Genomic DNA, 18,846 nt, shown 5'->3' with positions numbered 1-18,846 from the left:
AAATCTCCTAAGTTTGTGCTTCAATTTCGAGCATTCTCAACCAGTTCTACTAGGAATTCGTATGCCTGATTAAGAGTCTGATTCATGAACTTTCCTTGATGCATAGACTCCAGAAGGATATGTTGGGCTGTTGGGAGATCACAATAAAAAAAAAATGACTAATTGGACTTTATCTATCCCATGATGCGGACATTTGATAAAAAGGTCGTTAAAGTTTCTAATAACATTTTTGAAATGTTCTGTTTTTGCCATCGAAAAGAATGTAACCATAAATTTTCTCGATAACTCATCCCACGTGGTGATAGAGTTAGAGGCCAAAGAATTTAACCATGCCATAGCATGATCTTCGAGAGAGAGAGAGGGAACAACCTAAGCTTGACATTCTCTATATCGAGGTAATCATTTTTGAACGTCTGACACAAGGTCAAGAATTTATTAAGATGATTATACAATTTTTCACTCTAGAAACCATGAAATTTGGGCAGCATATTGATGGTGGCTACCTTTATTTCAAACTGTGCCACATTTGTAGCTGGTAAAGCGATGCAATAATGATGATTGGCTATAATAGGAGCAAACAACTTGTTGAGAGTCCGTTGATCCTCATGAAGATGATGAGATGAAATTGGATGTGGATCCATTTCTAGGACTAGTGGGGTAGGTACGATGTTGATTTCTCTTTTAACCCTAAGTAGTGGATGAGATCTTGTGATTTCTGTATCAAATTATTCAATTGGATTTTTCTGAGATCTCCTACCTAACATACACTATAGAATTGCACAAAAAAGAGGGATGAATTCATACGTGATCACTAGGTTCATAAGACTAGACAGCTTTTAACTAATTCAAAGGAATAATCTAAGCCTCCAACCCAGATCTCTGAAATCGAAAATAGCCAGTTTAATCCCTAAGTAAGAGGTGCTGTACGATGCTGAGCAAGGGCATTCTTAAATCACCTCTCGTCTACAATAAACGTTGTCTATCCCCCTAATACATGTGGTACAATAGGGCAGGATTACACTTTGACACTATTTTTGATTAAGAAGTGCAGTTGGTACAACTCAGATTAGCTTTGCTTAATAAGCTCAATGGGACCTAGAGTCAAGTCTAACCAATTTTAATTAATTTTGTGGTTGTGAATCTAATTTTCTAAAAGGACAAGATATCAATGATGAAATCCAATTATTATCTTATGACATCATCCTCGTAAGGGTGCCCTTATAACTATGTGAAAATTGAGGTGTATAGATTAATCATTCAAAATCAACATAGAAACTCACTAACAAGAGGTGCGTAAATGGTGCAAAAATTATCTCCCCTTCTAGACAAAGGATGAACAATCTGAGTCGACTGGGTCACCAACACCAATTTCGATGTACGAACCCAAGGGGTCAAGATAATTTCGTTTCACTGTCGTCTGTCCCTAGAACTATTACAAGCCAAGCCCTCTCAGATGAAATTTAAATTATTACAATTCAAATTCCTAATATAAAATTTTTTCTAGTAAAATTAAAATGAAAAGAAAGTTTGAAAGTTGTTGTCTTCTTGGCAAAGAATCTAATTCGGTGGATAAAAAAAAATTTACTTGTCACCGTTCGTTGATTTTCGTCGAATCCCTCACCTGAAAATAACAAGATTTATTCAAATTAGAATGCTAACAAAACAAATACCACTATTACAATAAGAAGAATGTCAAAAACTAGGTCAAGAAAAATTAACAGCAACGGCTGCTAAGTCACCGTGGGGCGGTGAAATTCTGACAACAATAAAAAAAATTGGACAAATTTTTGATGTCTCGTAGATTGTAATGAAAATATTTTCAATTTTTTCTTTGTTTGTTTAGTTTCTGTTTCAAGCAAATAAATCTCAGTTGTGTTTCAAATCTATTTTGGACTTTTTTCGAATTAAAAATTAATCTAACTGTTGTCCCCGGCAATGGCGCCAATTTGATCGTGTAACTATTTCGGTTGAAGAAATGTAAGATTGAACAAATAATAAGAATAAACTTTGGGAATAAAATTCATTCCACAGGGACAATGGAGATTCAACTTTTTTCTTCTAGTTGAAACCAAAACAGAATTTTTAAAACAGATTAGAAGAATTACAACTAATAAATGAATTAAAAATTGAAATGAGACTAAGAATAGAGATTAAAAATAATGTAGGAAAGGCTTAGAGATATCAAATTAGCCTTTGCAAGTCATCATAATGCTCAATAATTCTCATTTTAACTCAATTCACGTAACTAATCGTTGTTCATGGATTGGAAGATAAATCAATTAATTACTTGAAGGTAATTAGAAAATATCAATTATGAATAATAAACTTATAGGGGATTATCCAACTTATTTTTTGAATTTATCACAAAGTATAATTAAGCTTGAACTCATCTAAGTAATAATCATCAAAGTTAGAATTAGAAATACAAAGTAGATGATCTCACCTTAAGAGGCTTCATAAGAATACAATTAAAATAGAAATAATGGAATTGAAATAGTAATATTAAGATGAACTCGCTCTAGCATCATCGACCTCTCTAAAGAGAGTTTAACTGATTACCGCGATGAACAAATTACAACAATCGTAAAATAAGGGAAACATGGTAGAGAAGAGAATGAGAAGAGTCTATTTGCAATTCAATTCCTTCTTGATGATCCTCCAATGGAGTTACAAAGAAATTCAAAGAACAAAGATGAAAGAAAAATACTCTTGAGATCTCACTTTTACAAAAATTCTTTTTCTCAAAGGAAAAATCAGAAAATTATAAAGAAATTAGAAAGAAGAAGAGGGACCCCTTCCTTTGAGACAACCCTCAATTTATAATTTTCTAATTGGACTATTGAGTCGGGTTTTCCCTTCAATCGTTTCCAGAAAGACCTTCAGTTACAACGACAGAAGAGTTTAGAAATCACAGTTTGAATCTCGAGGCAAAATTTCTTGATATTACCATAGCACGGTCGTGACCTACTGCGACGTGGTGATGTGGCACCCTTTGGCTTTAAGTTTTTGTTGGCTAGTCCCATTTAAATCGTACATTGTAACAAAAATTATTACAAAATTCTTTGTGTTCGAATTTACTCATTAACCCTATAAATAGTTAGAAAAACTGTTAGGGTATGTTTGATTACATGCAAAGTCACTTTCCATGGAATTTGAAATCCATGGAAAATTAGTTGTGGAAAATAGGTAGGGTTGGAAAATCAAATTCCATTGTTTGATTTCACTTGGATAAAATCATGGAAAAAATATGAGAAAATAGAAGAAGAGGAAAATGAGGAAGAAGATGAGAGGAGAAGGAGAGGAAGAGGAAAATGACGAGGAAGAGGGAGGGGGAGGATGTGGCGATGGCGACGGGGGTGACGACGACTATGGCTACGACGGAGGTAAGTGAGGAAGATGGGGGGAGAACGTGGTGGTGGTGATGGCGGAGGAGGTGAGGAATGCAGAAGAAGAAAAAGAAGAAGAGAGAGAGAGAGAGAGAAGGTGGTCGAAGATGGAGTCAACGGCGACGGTGATGGCGATGGTGACGACGACGATGACGACGACGAAGAGGTTAGTGTAATAGTGGTGGTGGTAATGGTGGTGGTAGGGAAGAATTGATGATGAAAAATATAAGTGGATTTCATTTTCCAATCTATATGGGTGGGAAAGTGAAATCCATGATTTAGTGGACTTTTTGAATAGGGTGGAAAATGAATTTCCATTTCCATGTGCAATCAAACACTTGAAAAATGTCATTTTCCATGGAAATTGATTTTTCACCCTATTTTTCATGTGCAATCAAACATACCCTTAGGTTTAATATTTTGGCATATTAATGCAATTTTTGGTTATTTGAGATAATTAGCAATTAGGTGTTAATCATATTTGTATAATTACGATCCCAAAAAGTGGTTTTACGGGACCTTATCAAAACTTACCCTAGAAATAAGAGCATGATGAACCCATAATTAAAATTAACATCATGGAGGCTATGTCCAAGAAGAAAAAACGTTTGAATCATGGAGAATAAGATAAAAAATAAGGTGGAAAGAAGAAGACTAAAAGGAAGGATTGGAGATAAAACAAGGACCAAAAACCACAGTTATGCTTTACTTGTGAGAAACTTGGACACATAAATAAAATTTTCCATTATAGGTATGTTGGTAAAGATATGAAATATAAAGAGATAATAATGACAAGATGAAAACAACAAGAAGGTTGTCATTACGTCTGAAATCAATATGATTGGAGGAGATGGTGACTAGTACATTGATACTGGTGTAGCCTGTTACATTTGTTGTGGTAAGAATATGTTCACCTCTTACGAACTAGTAGGGGATGGGATGGATATATTCATGAGAAATTCTTCCTCATCCAAGGTCATGGGAAAGGACGTTGTTGAGCTCTTGTTTACCTCTGGGAAGTTATTGACTCTTAGAGAAGTCTTGTATGTCTTTGATATAAAGAAGCATCTTGTTTCTAGTGCTATTTTAAGGAAACACGAATTTAAGTTGGTAAAAAATGATATGTTTGTTGGTAAGGACTATACTATGTTAGGTATGTTCAAAATTAATATTTATGCTTATATTTTCAAGTCTTGTGATCTTTAACATTATAGATTAGTCCATATAAATCAAGAAAGGTCTATGAACCCAAATCTTGATAAAAGCTTGAGAAATAACTTAGGAGGGGTCTATGAACTCAAATCTACCAATAAAAACAAGTTCTACAAAAGCTAAAGATTCAACAAAAATTATTTAAATGGCCCGAAAATGACATGAAAAAGGTTTTAAAAATATTTCACACGATGGAGGTCAGAACCTTAGATATAACTCGAATTTTCACAAGAAATGAGTCCAAAGACTCGAATTTTCCCATGTTAGACAAAAAAACTAGAAATCGAGGATTTCTGAAAGTGTTATCTAGCATTCAGCCAATATCTTGAACCGAGAGCTCACAATGATCACAACTAATGGATTTTCGAAGATGTTCAAATCACATCAAATCCAAGGGTTTTATAAGAATATCGACAAGTTGACTCTTAGTCAAAATATATTCTAAAGAAATGACATGATCTTCAACAAGTTAACGTATGAAAGGATGTCGAATGAAAGGATATTGAATATCAATATATTTAGTCTGAAAGTATTGGACAAGATTCTTCGAGATATTGATGGTATTGTCGTAGAATAAACTCACCATTACTTGAGATAACTTGTAGTCCAGAAGTAACTGTTTCATCCACAGAAATTGGATACAACAACTTTTAGTCGTAATTTACTCGACCTCAACAGTGGACAAGGAAATGGAGTTCTGTTTCTTGATTTGCCAAACAATATGACAATTTTTTATATAAAATAACCGTCACTGATGGATTTCTGATCATCAACGTTTTCGACCCAATTGACATCGGAATACCCAACAATAATTAAAGATGAATCAAAGGAATACCATAGGCCATATTTGGAGGTGCCAGCCATATAACGGATGATCCGTTTGATAGACGTTAAATGTGATTCCTTAGGATTGGCTTAAAAGTGGGCACATGCTCCAACAAAGTAGGTGATGTCTGGCCGATTGGATGTAAATTAGAGAAGGCTACCTATCATACTCTTGTTAAGGTACTAATCCACACTTTTTCCAGATATATCTTTAAAAAGCTTGAGTGTGGTGCTCATAGGGTGTGGTGAATTCCACCAGATTGAAGATCAAAATGATCTACCAATTCTCGCGAATACTTCATCTAGGAGACAAACATACCATCCTTCAGTTATTTAACCTACAACCCAAAGAAGAAGTTGAGCTCACCCACCATTCTCATTTCAAATTTTGATTGCATCAGATAGGCAAACTTGTGAGCCATCACTTCATTAGTGAATCCAAACACATTATCGTTCACATAGATTTAGGCAATGAGGGTATGACCCTTGATCTTTTGAACAAATAATGTTTGATCAACACTTCCCCTAAAATAATTATGGTTGATCAAAAAATTGAGTCAACCTTTCATACCAAGTACGAGGGGCATGTTTAAGTCCATAAAATACCTTTTTAAGTCTGTAGACTTTATGAGGATATTTAGGGTCAATGAAGCCCTTAGGTTGCTCAACATTGCCTTCTTCATCTAAAATGTCATGCAGAAAGCACTCCTGACATCCATCTAAAATAATTTAAATTTCATAGAGCATGTTATGGACATCAGAATTTGAATCGACTCAAGTTTTGCAACAAAGACAAAAGTCTTAGCAAAATCAACACTCTCAATCTGAGAGTATCCCTAAGTTATTAGATGAGCATTGTTTAGGACAACATTACCAAGTTCATTAGACTTATTCTTGTATATCCATTTGGTTCTGATGACATTTCTAGCAGATGGTCTAGGTACTAAGTACCACACCTAATTTTGAGTAAATTGAAGAAGTTCATCTTGCATGGCTTGAAACCAATATTCATCAATGAGGGTTTTATCAATATTTTTGGGTTTCATTTTGGGTGTGAAGTAGAGGTGATTGTTCAACATCTCAAGTTGTCATCTGGTTTTAACACTGATGCTAGGATCTCCAAGGATTTGACTGGCAAGATGATCCTTCATTATTGATAATGTCTTCATTACTTGAGACATTGAGAGAGGTGGGGATGAAATAAGAAATACTTCCTTGTCCTAAACCTCTAGATCTCAAGAACCATTATCTTGAATGGGATGATCATCGATTAATATGAACTTTTGAATGGAGGAGGTCATCTTATTAAATACTCGAAAAACACAATAGTTTAAAGAATATCCCAAGAGGATTACTTCGTCACTCTTTGAATCAAATTTACCTAAGTATTCATGGACTTTAAGGATATAACATTTACTTCAAAATACTCTGAAATGCTTGACATTGGGAGTTTTTTCCATTCTACAGTTCATAAGTTGTTTTGTTTAACCATGCTTGAAGATAAACTCAATTGATAATGTAGCAAGCAGTATTCACAACTTTAGCCCACATACTTTTAGGAAGTTTTTTACTATGAAGCATGACTGTGGTAATTTCCTGAAGAACTCAATTCTTTCTCTTAACAACTCTATTTTGCTAGCGAGTCTTAGGAGCTAAGAATTCATGTCGGATTCCATTTTTATCATAAAATTATATGGACTAACTATCCCCAAACTCACCACCATGATCACTTTTAATTCTACTTGGGACAAATGTTTTATTGTTTGAATTTACTTAATAATTTTTTTGAACTCATCGAAAGTATCAAAATTTTCTCTTAGAAAAGTAAACCAAGTGAATATAGAGTAATCATCAACAATCACTAAGAAGTGTTTCTTACCTCCTAGACTTCTAACTTTAGTAGGACCTACAAAGTCCATGTGTAAAAGGTTTTGAGGTGACAAGAGTGGTTATCTTTTCGTGAGTACTTCAAATTTCTTTACCAATTTGGCATTCACTACAAACATCTTTCGTTTATTTTTCTAGTTTGGATAATCCTCTAACTAAGCCTTTCGAGGCAAGACAAGACAAGTTCTTGTAGTGAACATGACCGAGTCGTTGATGCCACAGCTAAACTTTATCAACTTAGGCCATATTGCTTACACAAAAAATCGTGATTTTCCCTGTGTCTCTGATAACATAATAGTTATCAAAAGAACGAAGACCTCTCATAATAATCTTACCATCAGGGGTCAAGATCTCACAAACTTCACTGTTGAAACTCACCAGGTAACCTTTGTCACATATTTGGGATATACTTAAAAGGTTATGTTTCAAACCATCCACACAAAGCACATTTTCCATCTTAGGCAATCCTAGTCCACTAACCATGCCTCGTCTAATAATCTTAGTGGTGCTGCCATCACCAAACGTGACGGACCCTCCATTAAACTCAACTATGTAACTAAAATGACTTCGGTCACTAATCATGTGTACAGAGCAGCTGTTATCAAGATACTATCATGTAAAATTTCCAACTTTGAGAGTTGTGTGAATTATGAGGTACTTGTTATCCCCACTTTTGGCTTTTTATTGTAAGCTATCTTAGAGGGTTGAGGATTACATTTAGAAAAATAAGGGACTTTCCTATTAGACTCTGCTCTCTTTGAAACAGGTGAGTTCCTCTTAAGGGACCTACTCTTCTTGAGTAATCTTGAAGGTGATTTCTTCTTTGGATTCCTTCTTGTACCTTGATTTCCTTCACTTGATTCAATACGTTCTCTAGTTTTTAAATTCAAGAGAGTAATTTTTTTGTAGAATTTTCTAATATTATTTTCCTATTTGGAAAGATATGGATTCTTCACTCCCTTCAACTTTGAAGACTCCTCCTTCTTAGTACTTTCAAATTCACTTTGTAGATTAGTCTTCCTTTTATCATATTTTTTCTTCTCAACCAATAAAGATTTACTAATGGGAACTTGTGAGGTTGTGAAGCAAACGGTCGATACACTCAAATTTCATATGACCTCTACCACTATAAAAGTTGCACGTGATGACTTTCTTGAAGTTCTTCTAGGAGTCAAATGATTTTCAATTAATGAAGACAATATATGGAGGTGATATAGAAGTATACCTATCATAGCCCAAACCTCATTTATCCCCATAGGGCTTTTGAACTCCCAGAAGTTTTTCTAACTCCAAACTTCCTTGAGTGTAGTTACACTCAAGTCTAGGCTTTTGTTTTTGTAGTTCATTGATGTCAAACTTAATAATTTTATTTTCATATGACGATTTGATAATTCTAAGTTTTGATAGGCTATTGTAGAGTTCGCCATATTGAAAAGATTTCTCAATTATTGTAAATTGGTGAGTATCTCATTTTTCTCATTAGTAACCTTCTCAGATACTAAAAGTAAGTTAGACTGTCTTTCTAAGGCTGTTTCGAGTTGAATTTTAATATCTTATTGAAAGCGCCCTCGATCCGCGGGGTGCGCGGATCCGCTTTTGACCCTTGAGGTTTGGGAGTCGCCACCTAGTTATTACGGTCTAGGAACCGATCAATGACTCTAAATGGATAAAAACTAATCTAAAACCAAGAAAACTGAATTCGGGGATCATGTTACGGGATTGGAAGGTGTTAGGCACCAATCCCGCCCGGCCAAAGCCGGTCTCTACTAAATTCCCAAGTAAATTACATTGCTAAAACCTAAATGAAAATAAGAATAAAAAAAAATACCTTTCCGATGCAAGGACTTTATTCCCTCAGATCTGACAAAAAGAGCTCCTTGACCGTGCTCCTTACTTCGTTCTATTTCCGGATTTGACTTCGGATCTCCGAGGTAAGGTATCTCCTTGTTTTTGAATCTGAACTCTTCAAGTTCGTTGCCGATTTGGGGGTATTTTTAGAAGGCTTTTGGGTGTTTTCTAGACTAAAATTGAAGGAGGGATGTTAGCTAAGGAGTTGGGGACTCCAAAACTAGGGTTTATGGGGGGCTAAGGGAGCTTCTAGACCTACTTCTCTTAGGGTTTATGATTTGATCCGAAAATAGGGTGTGAGCACCTCTATTTATAAATGTTTTTTAGGGGTTGATTTGGATAGAGTTAGTGTTTAATTAGAGATCTTTTAATTAGAGTTGTGTTTTAGTTAAAATTGTTTTAGGTAGAATTATGTTTTAATTAGAATTGTTTTAGGTAGAATTGTGTTTTATTAGAATTCTATTAGATAGAGTTATTATTTAATTAGAGTTCTATTATGACTTTTTGGTCTTATTTGATTGACTTTTAATGTTTTGACTTTAGTCTTAATTGATTGACTTTTAATATCTTGACTTCAGTCTTGCTTAATTGACTTTAATTTTGACTTCAGTCTCACTTGATTGACTTTAATACCTTGACTTCAGTCTTGCTTGATTTACTTTTGATTTTTGGAGAACCCCCTTCCATTATTTCTTTAATTCTTTGGACCCCCAAATGGAGGGGTCCTTAAAAAATATCCCACGAACCCTCAACAATTTTGCCTGAGAGTCGATTAATCGATTTTTTAGGTTCAAAATTTAAATTAATTCATTAATGTTTCACTTCAATTATTTAATATTTTATTTATTAATTTCGAATTTTTTAATTATGAAAATTGTGAAATTACCGTTTTGCCCCCGGAGAGACTTTTCACGTTTTAAGTCGGTTTTTAATGTTCTAGGATGTTTTAGAATCGATTTTTCGTAAGGAATTCAATGGAAATGTTGGTTTGTATCATTTATGAAAATTTTATGTGAAATGATTGTGAACTTTATGAGGGGCATTTTCGTAATTTTATCAAATTCTGTTAAAATTGGTGAAATGATTTATTTGGTTCCGATTTGTTATTTTATGTGTTCGAGAGAGTTTTCCTAAGCGTAACGTAAGCTCTAGGGTTGTTTTGATGTCAGGGGTATTTTTGGTAATTTGATCTGGCAAGATGATGATTTCTATGTTTCTGGGGTAGTATTTTCCTAGCGTAGCGTGGTTTCTAAGGTTTTGTCAGTTCGAGATACTCATCCGGATTTCTGAAACATATCTGGTAACAAAGTAAAGCAATGGAATACACATCCATCATTGGGAATCATTGCGATCGGGTTGACGAGTTGATTAATCAGGCGGGTGCAAAAATGGGGTGTCTACAGATGCCCCTCTTTGGCGGAGGGTTGAAGCAAACTAGATAGCAAATCTATTTTGGTAGATAGTGCGATATCTGAATGCCAAAGCTAGTGACAGTTCATTTTGCAGCCTGATTTAGCAATTCGTCGAGGTGTTCGGATCCTTGAGGGTAAAGCTCTCCCCGAATCAAAAGGTTGTCAGGTCCTTGAGCGCAAACTCTCACTGACGGTGTCAGATCCTTGAATTTTAAAGAATTCTCCTTGACTAAAAAGTGCAAGTGTGAGTGTGTGTACTGTGTGAAACTGAGTAAAAATGTGCCAGGTCCCAGAGATCTTCTCTCACTGACAATAATGATTCAAAATTGAAATGTGTTTATGCAACGAAAGCAATCATGGCAAGGTTGAACAATAAAGCAATTGGAGTCATAACAATGTAGGAACTTCGTTAAATCCTATTGAAATTCTTTTTTAGAGCACGAAAAGGTATGAGTCTCGTTTATCGAACTCGAACTATTGTAGGCCACGCTAACAATCCTGTTAATTCAATTGACTCAAACAAAGCCGGAGTCTCGTTTCTCTGGACTGGAGCCTATTGTAGCCAAGCTTCTCAGGCTAAGGAACTTAAACAATCCTATTAATTCAATATGATTTCAAACAAAGCTGGAGTCTCGTTTCTCGGACTCTGGCTAAGGTTTGCAGGAACTTAAACAATCCTATTAAAATTGAAGTCTCGTTTCTCTCGGACTCGAACTAAGGTTAATAGGCACTTCAAAAAGCCTATGATTCAAAACGTTGGAGTCTCATTTCTCGGACTCGAACTTAGGTTTATAGGCACTTCAAAAAGCCTATATTTATTTCAAAAAGTTGGAGTCTCGTTTCTCTCGGACTCGAACTTAGGTTTGTAGGCACTTCAAAAAGCCTATTCATTCTATGATTCAAAAATTGGAGTCTCGTTTCTCAGACTCGAACTTAGGTTTGTAGGCACTTCAAAAAGCCTATTCATTCTATGATTCAAAAAGTTGGAGTCTCGTTTCTCGGACTCGAACTTAGGTTTGTAGGCACTTCAAAAAGCCTATTCATTCTATGATTCAAAAGTTGGAGTGTTTCGTTTCTCGGACTCGAACTTAGGTTTGTAGGCACTTCAAAAAGCCTATTCATTTTATGATTCAACAAGTTGGAGTCTCGTTTCTCGGACTCGAACTTAGGTTTGTAGGCACTTCAAAAAGCCTATTCATTCTATGATTCAAAAAGTTGGAGTCTCGTTTCTCGGACTCGAACTTGGGTTTGTAGGCACTTCAAAAAGCCTATTCATTCTATGATTCAACAAGTTGGAGTCTCGTTTCTTGGACTCGAACTTAGGTTTGTAGGCACTTCAAAAAGCCTATTCATTCTATGATTCAAAAGTTGGAATCTCGCTTCTCAGACTCGAATTTACTAAGCCACGTTTCTCGAGCTTAGATTTATAGGAACTTAAACAATCCTATTAATTGATTATATGATTCAAAATCGAGCTCAAAGTTTGAAAGATCAGGCCTTTATTGGCTTATCATGCATCTGGATTCGTAATTATCATTGGGTTTCGCCGAACTTTTAAGCTTTTGTATGATTTTCTTTTTATCATGTGATTAAGAACAAAAACTTTAGAATTAAATGACCTTCAAAAATGCCCCTAGTTTCAATGTTGACTTTAACTGGGACTTGACTACGAGACTGATGGAATGGATTACGCTTGAAAAATATGGACTCTGATGTATGATAGATAGAAGAACTGACATTCTCTTAAATTTAAGACTCTTAAGATTATCATATGTGCAATAAAGAATTGATCATTTTCTTTCGAATATCTTTTGAAAAATGCTTGAGCTGGACTTAAAAAATCTTGATAAATATTAGAATAAAAGATCTTCCTTTTCAAAGTGGTTGATGCTTCTACATCTTCCATTAGCGAACACTTGAACAAGTAAACATACTTTTGAAGATCCTACAATGTTCAAGATGACTTCTGATAATATTGTCTTTGTCGGATGTGAGCTCTTGGCTAAAAGACAAATACCGTGGCTTGAATGGTTCTGCAGTTTCTGTACAAGCTTCCTTCTGAATTTTTCTTCTTGACGGGACATTTCCTCCCATTTGATGATGCCCTAATTTTTGCCTAGATCGCCTCTTCAGGTTTTCAATCTAGCGGGCTTTGCTCTTTCTTTTTCTGATGATGCCTTGATTTTTACCTAGGTCGCCTTTTCAGGTTTTCAACCTAGCAGACTTTCTTTTTTATGGTTATGCCCTAAATTTTGCCTAAGCCGCCTTTTCAGGTTTTCGACTTAGCGGGCTTTTTTTTTTTTTCTTGATGATCTTGTATAACCAACTCGACAACTTCTCAGTTCCCTGCACCTTAACCGAGTCAATTAGCCTTCAGGAGGACTTAATAGGTGGGCTTAGGATATGGTTTAGAAAGAAAAGATATAAGGCTCAACTTCCCAAAATGCTCCTAGTTTGATATTCTCTCTTTCCTATCAATTATTTTAATTTTTTTTCTAAATGCCCCTAGTTTGGCATTCTTTTCTTTTTATCAATTCTTTTGATTCTTTTTTCTAATGCCCTTAGTTTGGCATTCTTTTCTTTTGAACATTTCAATAGTAGATTTTTCTTTTGGATGACACTTTCCTTAAAAAATACATTTTTCTTTTAATGACCGGGCCTGAAGTAACTTCTCAGGTTGCCTACGTACCCCAAATATTTCTTTTTTTCCTTTTGGGATCAGGTCAAAACGTAGTTCATACTAAGATTCCCTCCCAAGGTTGGTTGGTGTGATTTAGAAAGAAACAGGCTATTTGATTTTTTTAGAGGATGCAAGGGGCTAAAGAAGATTATCTTTTTCTTGGTAAGACAGGAAAATGGTTCGACCAATGAAGGCCTCCTTTTGTGAAATACTACTTGATTTGGCCAAGGTTTAGAGGAACTTGATGTCTTGATTGCTCTATCGAGTAAGGTCTTCTTAAGAATGAGTCTTCAATCTTCTTCTTCTGAGAATGAATAATCTTCAGTCTTTTTCTGATAAAGAGAAATCTTTAGTCTTCTTTTACAAAATTGAGTGTGATTGACTTCTTTGTATTTGACGTTGACTCGTTCAATCCTTTCCAAACTTCGAAAAAAAATCTTATATTCTTTCGCGAATGAGAACTCTTCTTTCTTAAGTGAAAAACATAATGAATCCCTTCTTTGCAGATCTTAACACTTAACACCTTTGTTGATGGTTTCAAATACATCATTCTTGATTTTAAAATTCACCCTCAACTTTAAGATTTGATCTATTTTGGTGCAATCTATCCATATATTCTCACGAGACCATGCAGGAATGTTGTTGAATTTCTCACGTAAATCTATCATCTTTTTATGTTCTTCTAAGGAAAATGTAGTACCCATTTGCACTTTTTGAGTGTACTCTTTAATTCAAATATTTATCGAGTTTGATTAGTGAGCTCTAAGTCAATCCTCATATTAGATATTATGCTCAAATCATTATTACACGTATGATAATCATAAGCTTCTATATTTTATTGGAATTGAAAAACATTGATTGACAAACTCAACTACTGGATTTAAAGAATGACAAAAACTGGATTGAAACTCAAAGAAAACTCAGGGACAATATCTACAAAGAGAGAAGGTCCTTTTGGGTGGATGGACTACTTGAACTTAACATTGGTACTTTGACTAGACGACTCTTTTTGACGGACCCAAAATGACACAGATGAGGATTTAAAATATTTGGGACCAATTATCACCCGATTGGAAGTAAACCAAGGTTAACCATTGACTCTAAAGGTTTGACTCTTAACCACATGATTAAAGTTTCGATATAGAATAGCCCAAGTTCGATGGGAAATATCGAATCCAAATGCACTATAAGTCTATGGTGACCAAAAAAGTGAGAAAGGTTAGGCACGGATCTACCCTTGATTGGGATCGAACATTTGATCAGACAAATTAATTTGATCCTAAGATCGAATCTTTCTATACAAAGTGGTCTGGATTTTTAAAAGTGAAACCAATTAGTCCAATTGATTTGGTATTGATCAGTTTGATCCATTTGTCAATTGGGTCAACTGGTTTAAGTGGTTCAAATTAATCAGTACATTTCACCGATTGGGTAGGACCGATATTGCGAGTTTTGTTTGATTATTCTGGATCGGTCCACCCACCTACCTGTTGGTTGGATTGAATAAAGTAACCCAGGAACACCCATAGTTAATTCGGGTCGTGGCCTATAGGAAGGCTTCTAGACTCTAGGTTTACTACGTGCAATGCATTTTTATCTAGCCACCCTTGCCCAAGCACACCTATATACCTCTCGATACGTGGTGACTTGGTTTGATATACCGTATAGGTGATAATCTAAAACCTCAATTCACTTCTCTGAAGTCAAAAACAGCTAGTTCGATCTCCAGTTGAGAGGTGGCGCACAATGCTGAGCAAGGGCCCACTTAAATACCTCTCGTCTAGAATAGACGTAGTCTATCCCCCTCGTACAGTAGGGTACAGCGGGGCAAGATCTTGCTTAGGCACCGGTTTTGACCAAGAAGTGCAATTGATATACTTAGACTATATCTTTTATACCTACGGGTACGAGTCAAGAGTTGTAGCTTTCATAAATGGTTTGGCATCCCACAGAGGGACCGACCACGTACTAGTACTACGTTGGCAATCGGGACATGTGACTGTGTGGCTTACAATAGGTCAAAGGCCCAGGTCGCTCCAGCCTGGGTGCATCAACATACTTCTCAGAATCACCTGATCAGATGGTGTTGATGCCCCCAGTTTGATATACCCTAAGGTACGTGACTGGAGTTGTGGGTTTCATGAATGACGTCGCATCTCCGAAGAGATCGGGCCACGCACTAGTGCCACGTTGGCTAAATGGGACGTGTAAGTGAGTAAAACAGTAAACGTGCATGTGGTGTGTGCAAAACAGGGTGGGGTGTGCCCGGGACCTTTTTCAAACAAATGGGCCCATGGATCAATCAAACCAATCATACATTTAATCAAAACCAAAATCATTCAAATCATATGAATATTCAATTAAGATCACATTATTCCCATCACATAAGCACATTAACATTACGATCAACATCAATCATGTATTTCAAGCAAGATCATGGTAAATTAATCAATAAATATGGCATATGATAATGATCAAACAAACATTGCAATAGGCATAATTTTTATAATTTTTAAGGTCCAATCAATGATCACTTTTGGGTGATCCAAAATAAATCGAGATTCCAATAGGTGTTACATTGATGATAGAATGACAATTGTTGAGATGAGCTCACTCTCAAGAACATTAATTGTGCCAACATTAGATAAATTCAGATTTTCTGTAAATTAGGAAAATACAATCTGAATTTACATTGATGATATCTAAGGCTCCCGATAACGAAATCGAGTGAACTCAAATTCTAAATTAATCTACTCGATGAGATCTACATTTTATTAAGAGGTACCTAGACTTAATTCTCACCAGAATGTTCTGTAAAAAAGTTTTAACGTTGCTGTCCCAACTTTCGTTCAGAAATAATTCCAGATTTACAGATTGAACTTGCATCGATGATATCTAAGGCTTTCGATAACGAAATTGAGTGAACTCAGATTCTAAATTAATCTACTCGACGAGATCTACATTTTATTAGAGGTTCCCAGACTTAATTCTCACTAGAATATTCTGTAAAAAAGTTTTAACGTTGCTGTCTCTACTTTCATTCAGAAATAATTCCAGATTTACAGATTGAACTTGCATCGATGATATCTAAGGCTTCCGATAATGAAATTGAGTGAACTCAGATTCTAAATTAATCTACTCGACGAGATCTACGTTTTATTAATAGGTTTCAGACTTAATTCTCACTAGAATATTCTATAAAAAAGTTTTAACGTTGCTGTCCCAACTTTCATTCAGAAATAATTCAGATTTACAGATGGAACTTGCATCGATGATATCTAAGGCTTCCGATAACGAAATTGAGTGAACTCAGATTCTAAATTAATCTACTCGACGAGATCTATATTTTATTAGAGGCTCCCAGACTTAATTCTCGCTAGAATATTCTCTAAAACGTTTTTATATTTCTGTCCAACCTCCATCATTCCATCATTTTCATAGGTTAATTTGAATCTTTCATTATTTAGGAGTCATCAAAAAGTGATCCTTAATTGGAAAAAAAAATGCAATACCCAAAATCATCTACAATCAAGATAAAAAAATAAATAAAGAGAAAAAATAAATAAAATAAATCCAACTAAATAATAGAAAAAAATTAGGTCATCTTGGCAATGCTCCCATACTTGGGGTTTTTCAAGTTTGATCCTCAATAGTCCCCAGTGGAGTCGCCACTGAAAGCGCCCTCGATCCGCGGGGTGCGCGGATCCGCTTTTGACCCTTGAGGTTTGGGAGTCGCCACCTAGTTATTACGGTCTAGGAACCGATCAATGACTCTAAATGGATAAAAACTAATCTAAAACCAAGAAAACTGAATTCGGGGATCATGTTACGGGATTGGAAGGTGTTAGGCACCAATCCCGCCCGGCCAAAGCCGGTCTCTACTAAATTCCCAAGTAAATTACATTGCTAAAACCTAGATGAAAATAGAAATAAAAAAAAATACCTTTCCGATGCAAGGACTTTATTCCCTCAGATCTGACAAAAAGAGCTCCTTGTACCGTGCTTCCTTACTTCGTTCTATTTCCGGATTTGACTTCGGATCTCCGAGGTAAGGTATCTCCTTGTTTTTGAATCTGAACTCTTCAAGTTCGTTGCCGATTTGGGGGTATTTTTAGAAGGCTTTTGGGTGTTTTCTAGACTAAAATTGAAGGAGGGATGTTAGCTAAGGAGTTGGGACTCCAAAACTAGGGTTTATGGGGGGCTAAGGGAGCTTCTAGACCTACTTCTCCTAGGGTTTATGATTTGATCCGAAAATAGGGTGTGAGCACCTCTATTTATAAATGTTTTTAGGGGTTGATTTGGATAGAGTTAGTGTTTAATTAGAGATCTTTTAATTAGAGTTGTGTTTTAGTTAAAATTGTTTTAGGTAGAATTATGTTTTAATTAGAATTGTTTTAGGTAGAATTGTGTTTTAATTAGAATTCTATTAGATAGAGTTATTATTTAATTAGAGTTCTATTATGACTTTTGGTCTTATTTGATTGACTTTTAATGTTTTGACTTTAGTCTTAATTGATTGACTTTTAATATCTTGACTTCAGTCTTGCTTAATTGACTTTAATTTTGACTTCAGTCTCACTTGATTGACTTTAATACCTTGACTTCAGTCTTGCTTGATTTACTTTTGATTTTTGGAGAACCCCCTTCCATTATTTCTTTAATTCTTTGGACCCCCAAATGGAGGGGTCCTTAAAGAAATATCCCACGAACCCTCAACAATTTTGCCTGAGAGTCCGATTAATCGATTTTTTAGGTTCAAAATTTTAAATTAATTCATTAATGTTTCACTTCAATTATTTAATATTTTATTTATTAATTTCGAATTTTTTAATTATGAAATTGTGAAATTACCGTTTTACCCCGGAGAGGACTTTTCACGTTTTAAGTCGGTTTTTAATGTTCTAGGATGTTTTAGAATCGATTTTTCGTAAGGAATTCAATGGAAATGTTGGTTTGTATCATTTATGAAAATTTTTATGTGAAATGATTGTGAACTTTATGAGGGGCATTTTCGTAATTTTATCAAATTCTGTTAAAATTGGTGAAATGATTTATTTGGTTCCGATTTGTTATTTTATGTGTTCGAGAGAGTTTTCCTAAGCGTAACGTAAGCTCTAGGGTTGTTTTGATGTCAGGGGTATTTTGGTAATTTGATCTGCAAGATGATGATTTCTATGTTTCTGGGGTAGTATTTTCCTAGCGTAGCGTGGTTTCTAAGGTTTTGTCAGTTCGAGATACCTCATCCGGATTTCTGAAACATATCTGGTAACAAAGTAAAGCAATGGAATACACATCCATCATTGGGAATCATTGCGATCGGGTTGACGAGTTGATTAATCAGGCGGGTGCAAAAATGGGGTGTCTACACTTATAACTAAAGTCTTAAAAAATATTTTTCCTCACTGACTTATTCATATTCAGCATGCCACTGTTCTTTTTGAAGTTTTTCTTCACCATATTTCTTGGTTAGTTTAACATGACTAATGAATAGTTGGTCAAACGCTGACTGAAGTTCAAGTTCATCGTCATCGACGTCTTCTCTTTTCTCATCAGAGAAAGAACCATTTTTAGGTGGATTTTGATTTCCAGATTCCTG

Source organism: Akebia trifoliata, chromosome 13 (genome assembly GCF_017979445.1).
Source record: "Akebia trifoliata isolate Shusen 1 chromosome 13, ASM1797944v1, whole genome shotgun sequence".
NCBI lineage: Eukaryota > Viridiplantae > Streptophyta > Magnoliopsida > Ranunculales > Lardizabalaceae > Akebia > Akebia trifoliata.
Note: the sequence above shows the minus strand (reverse complement) of the source record.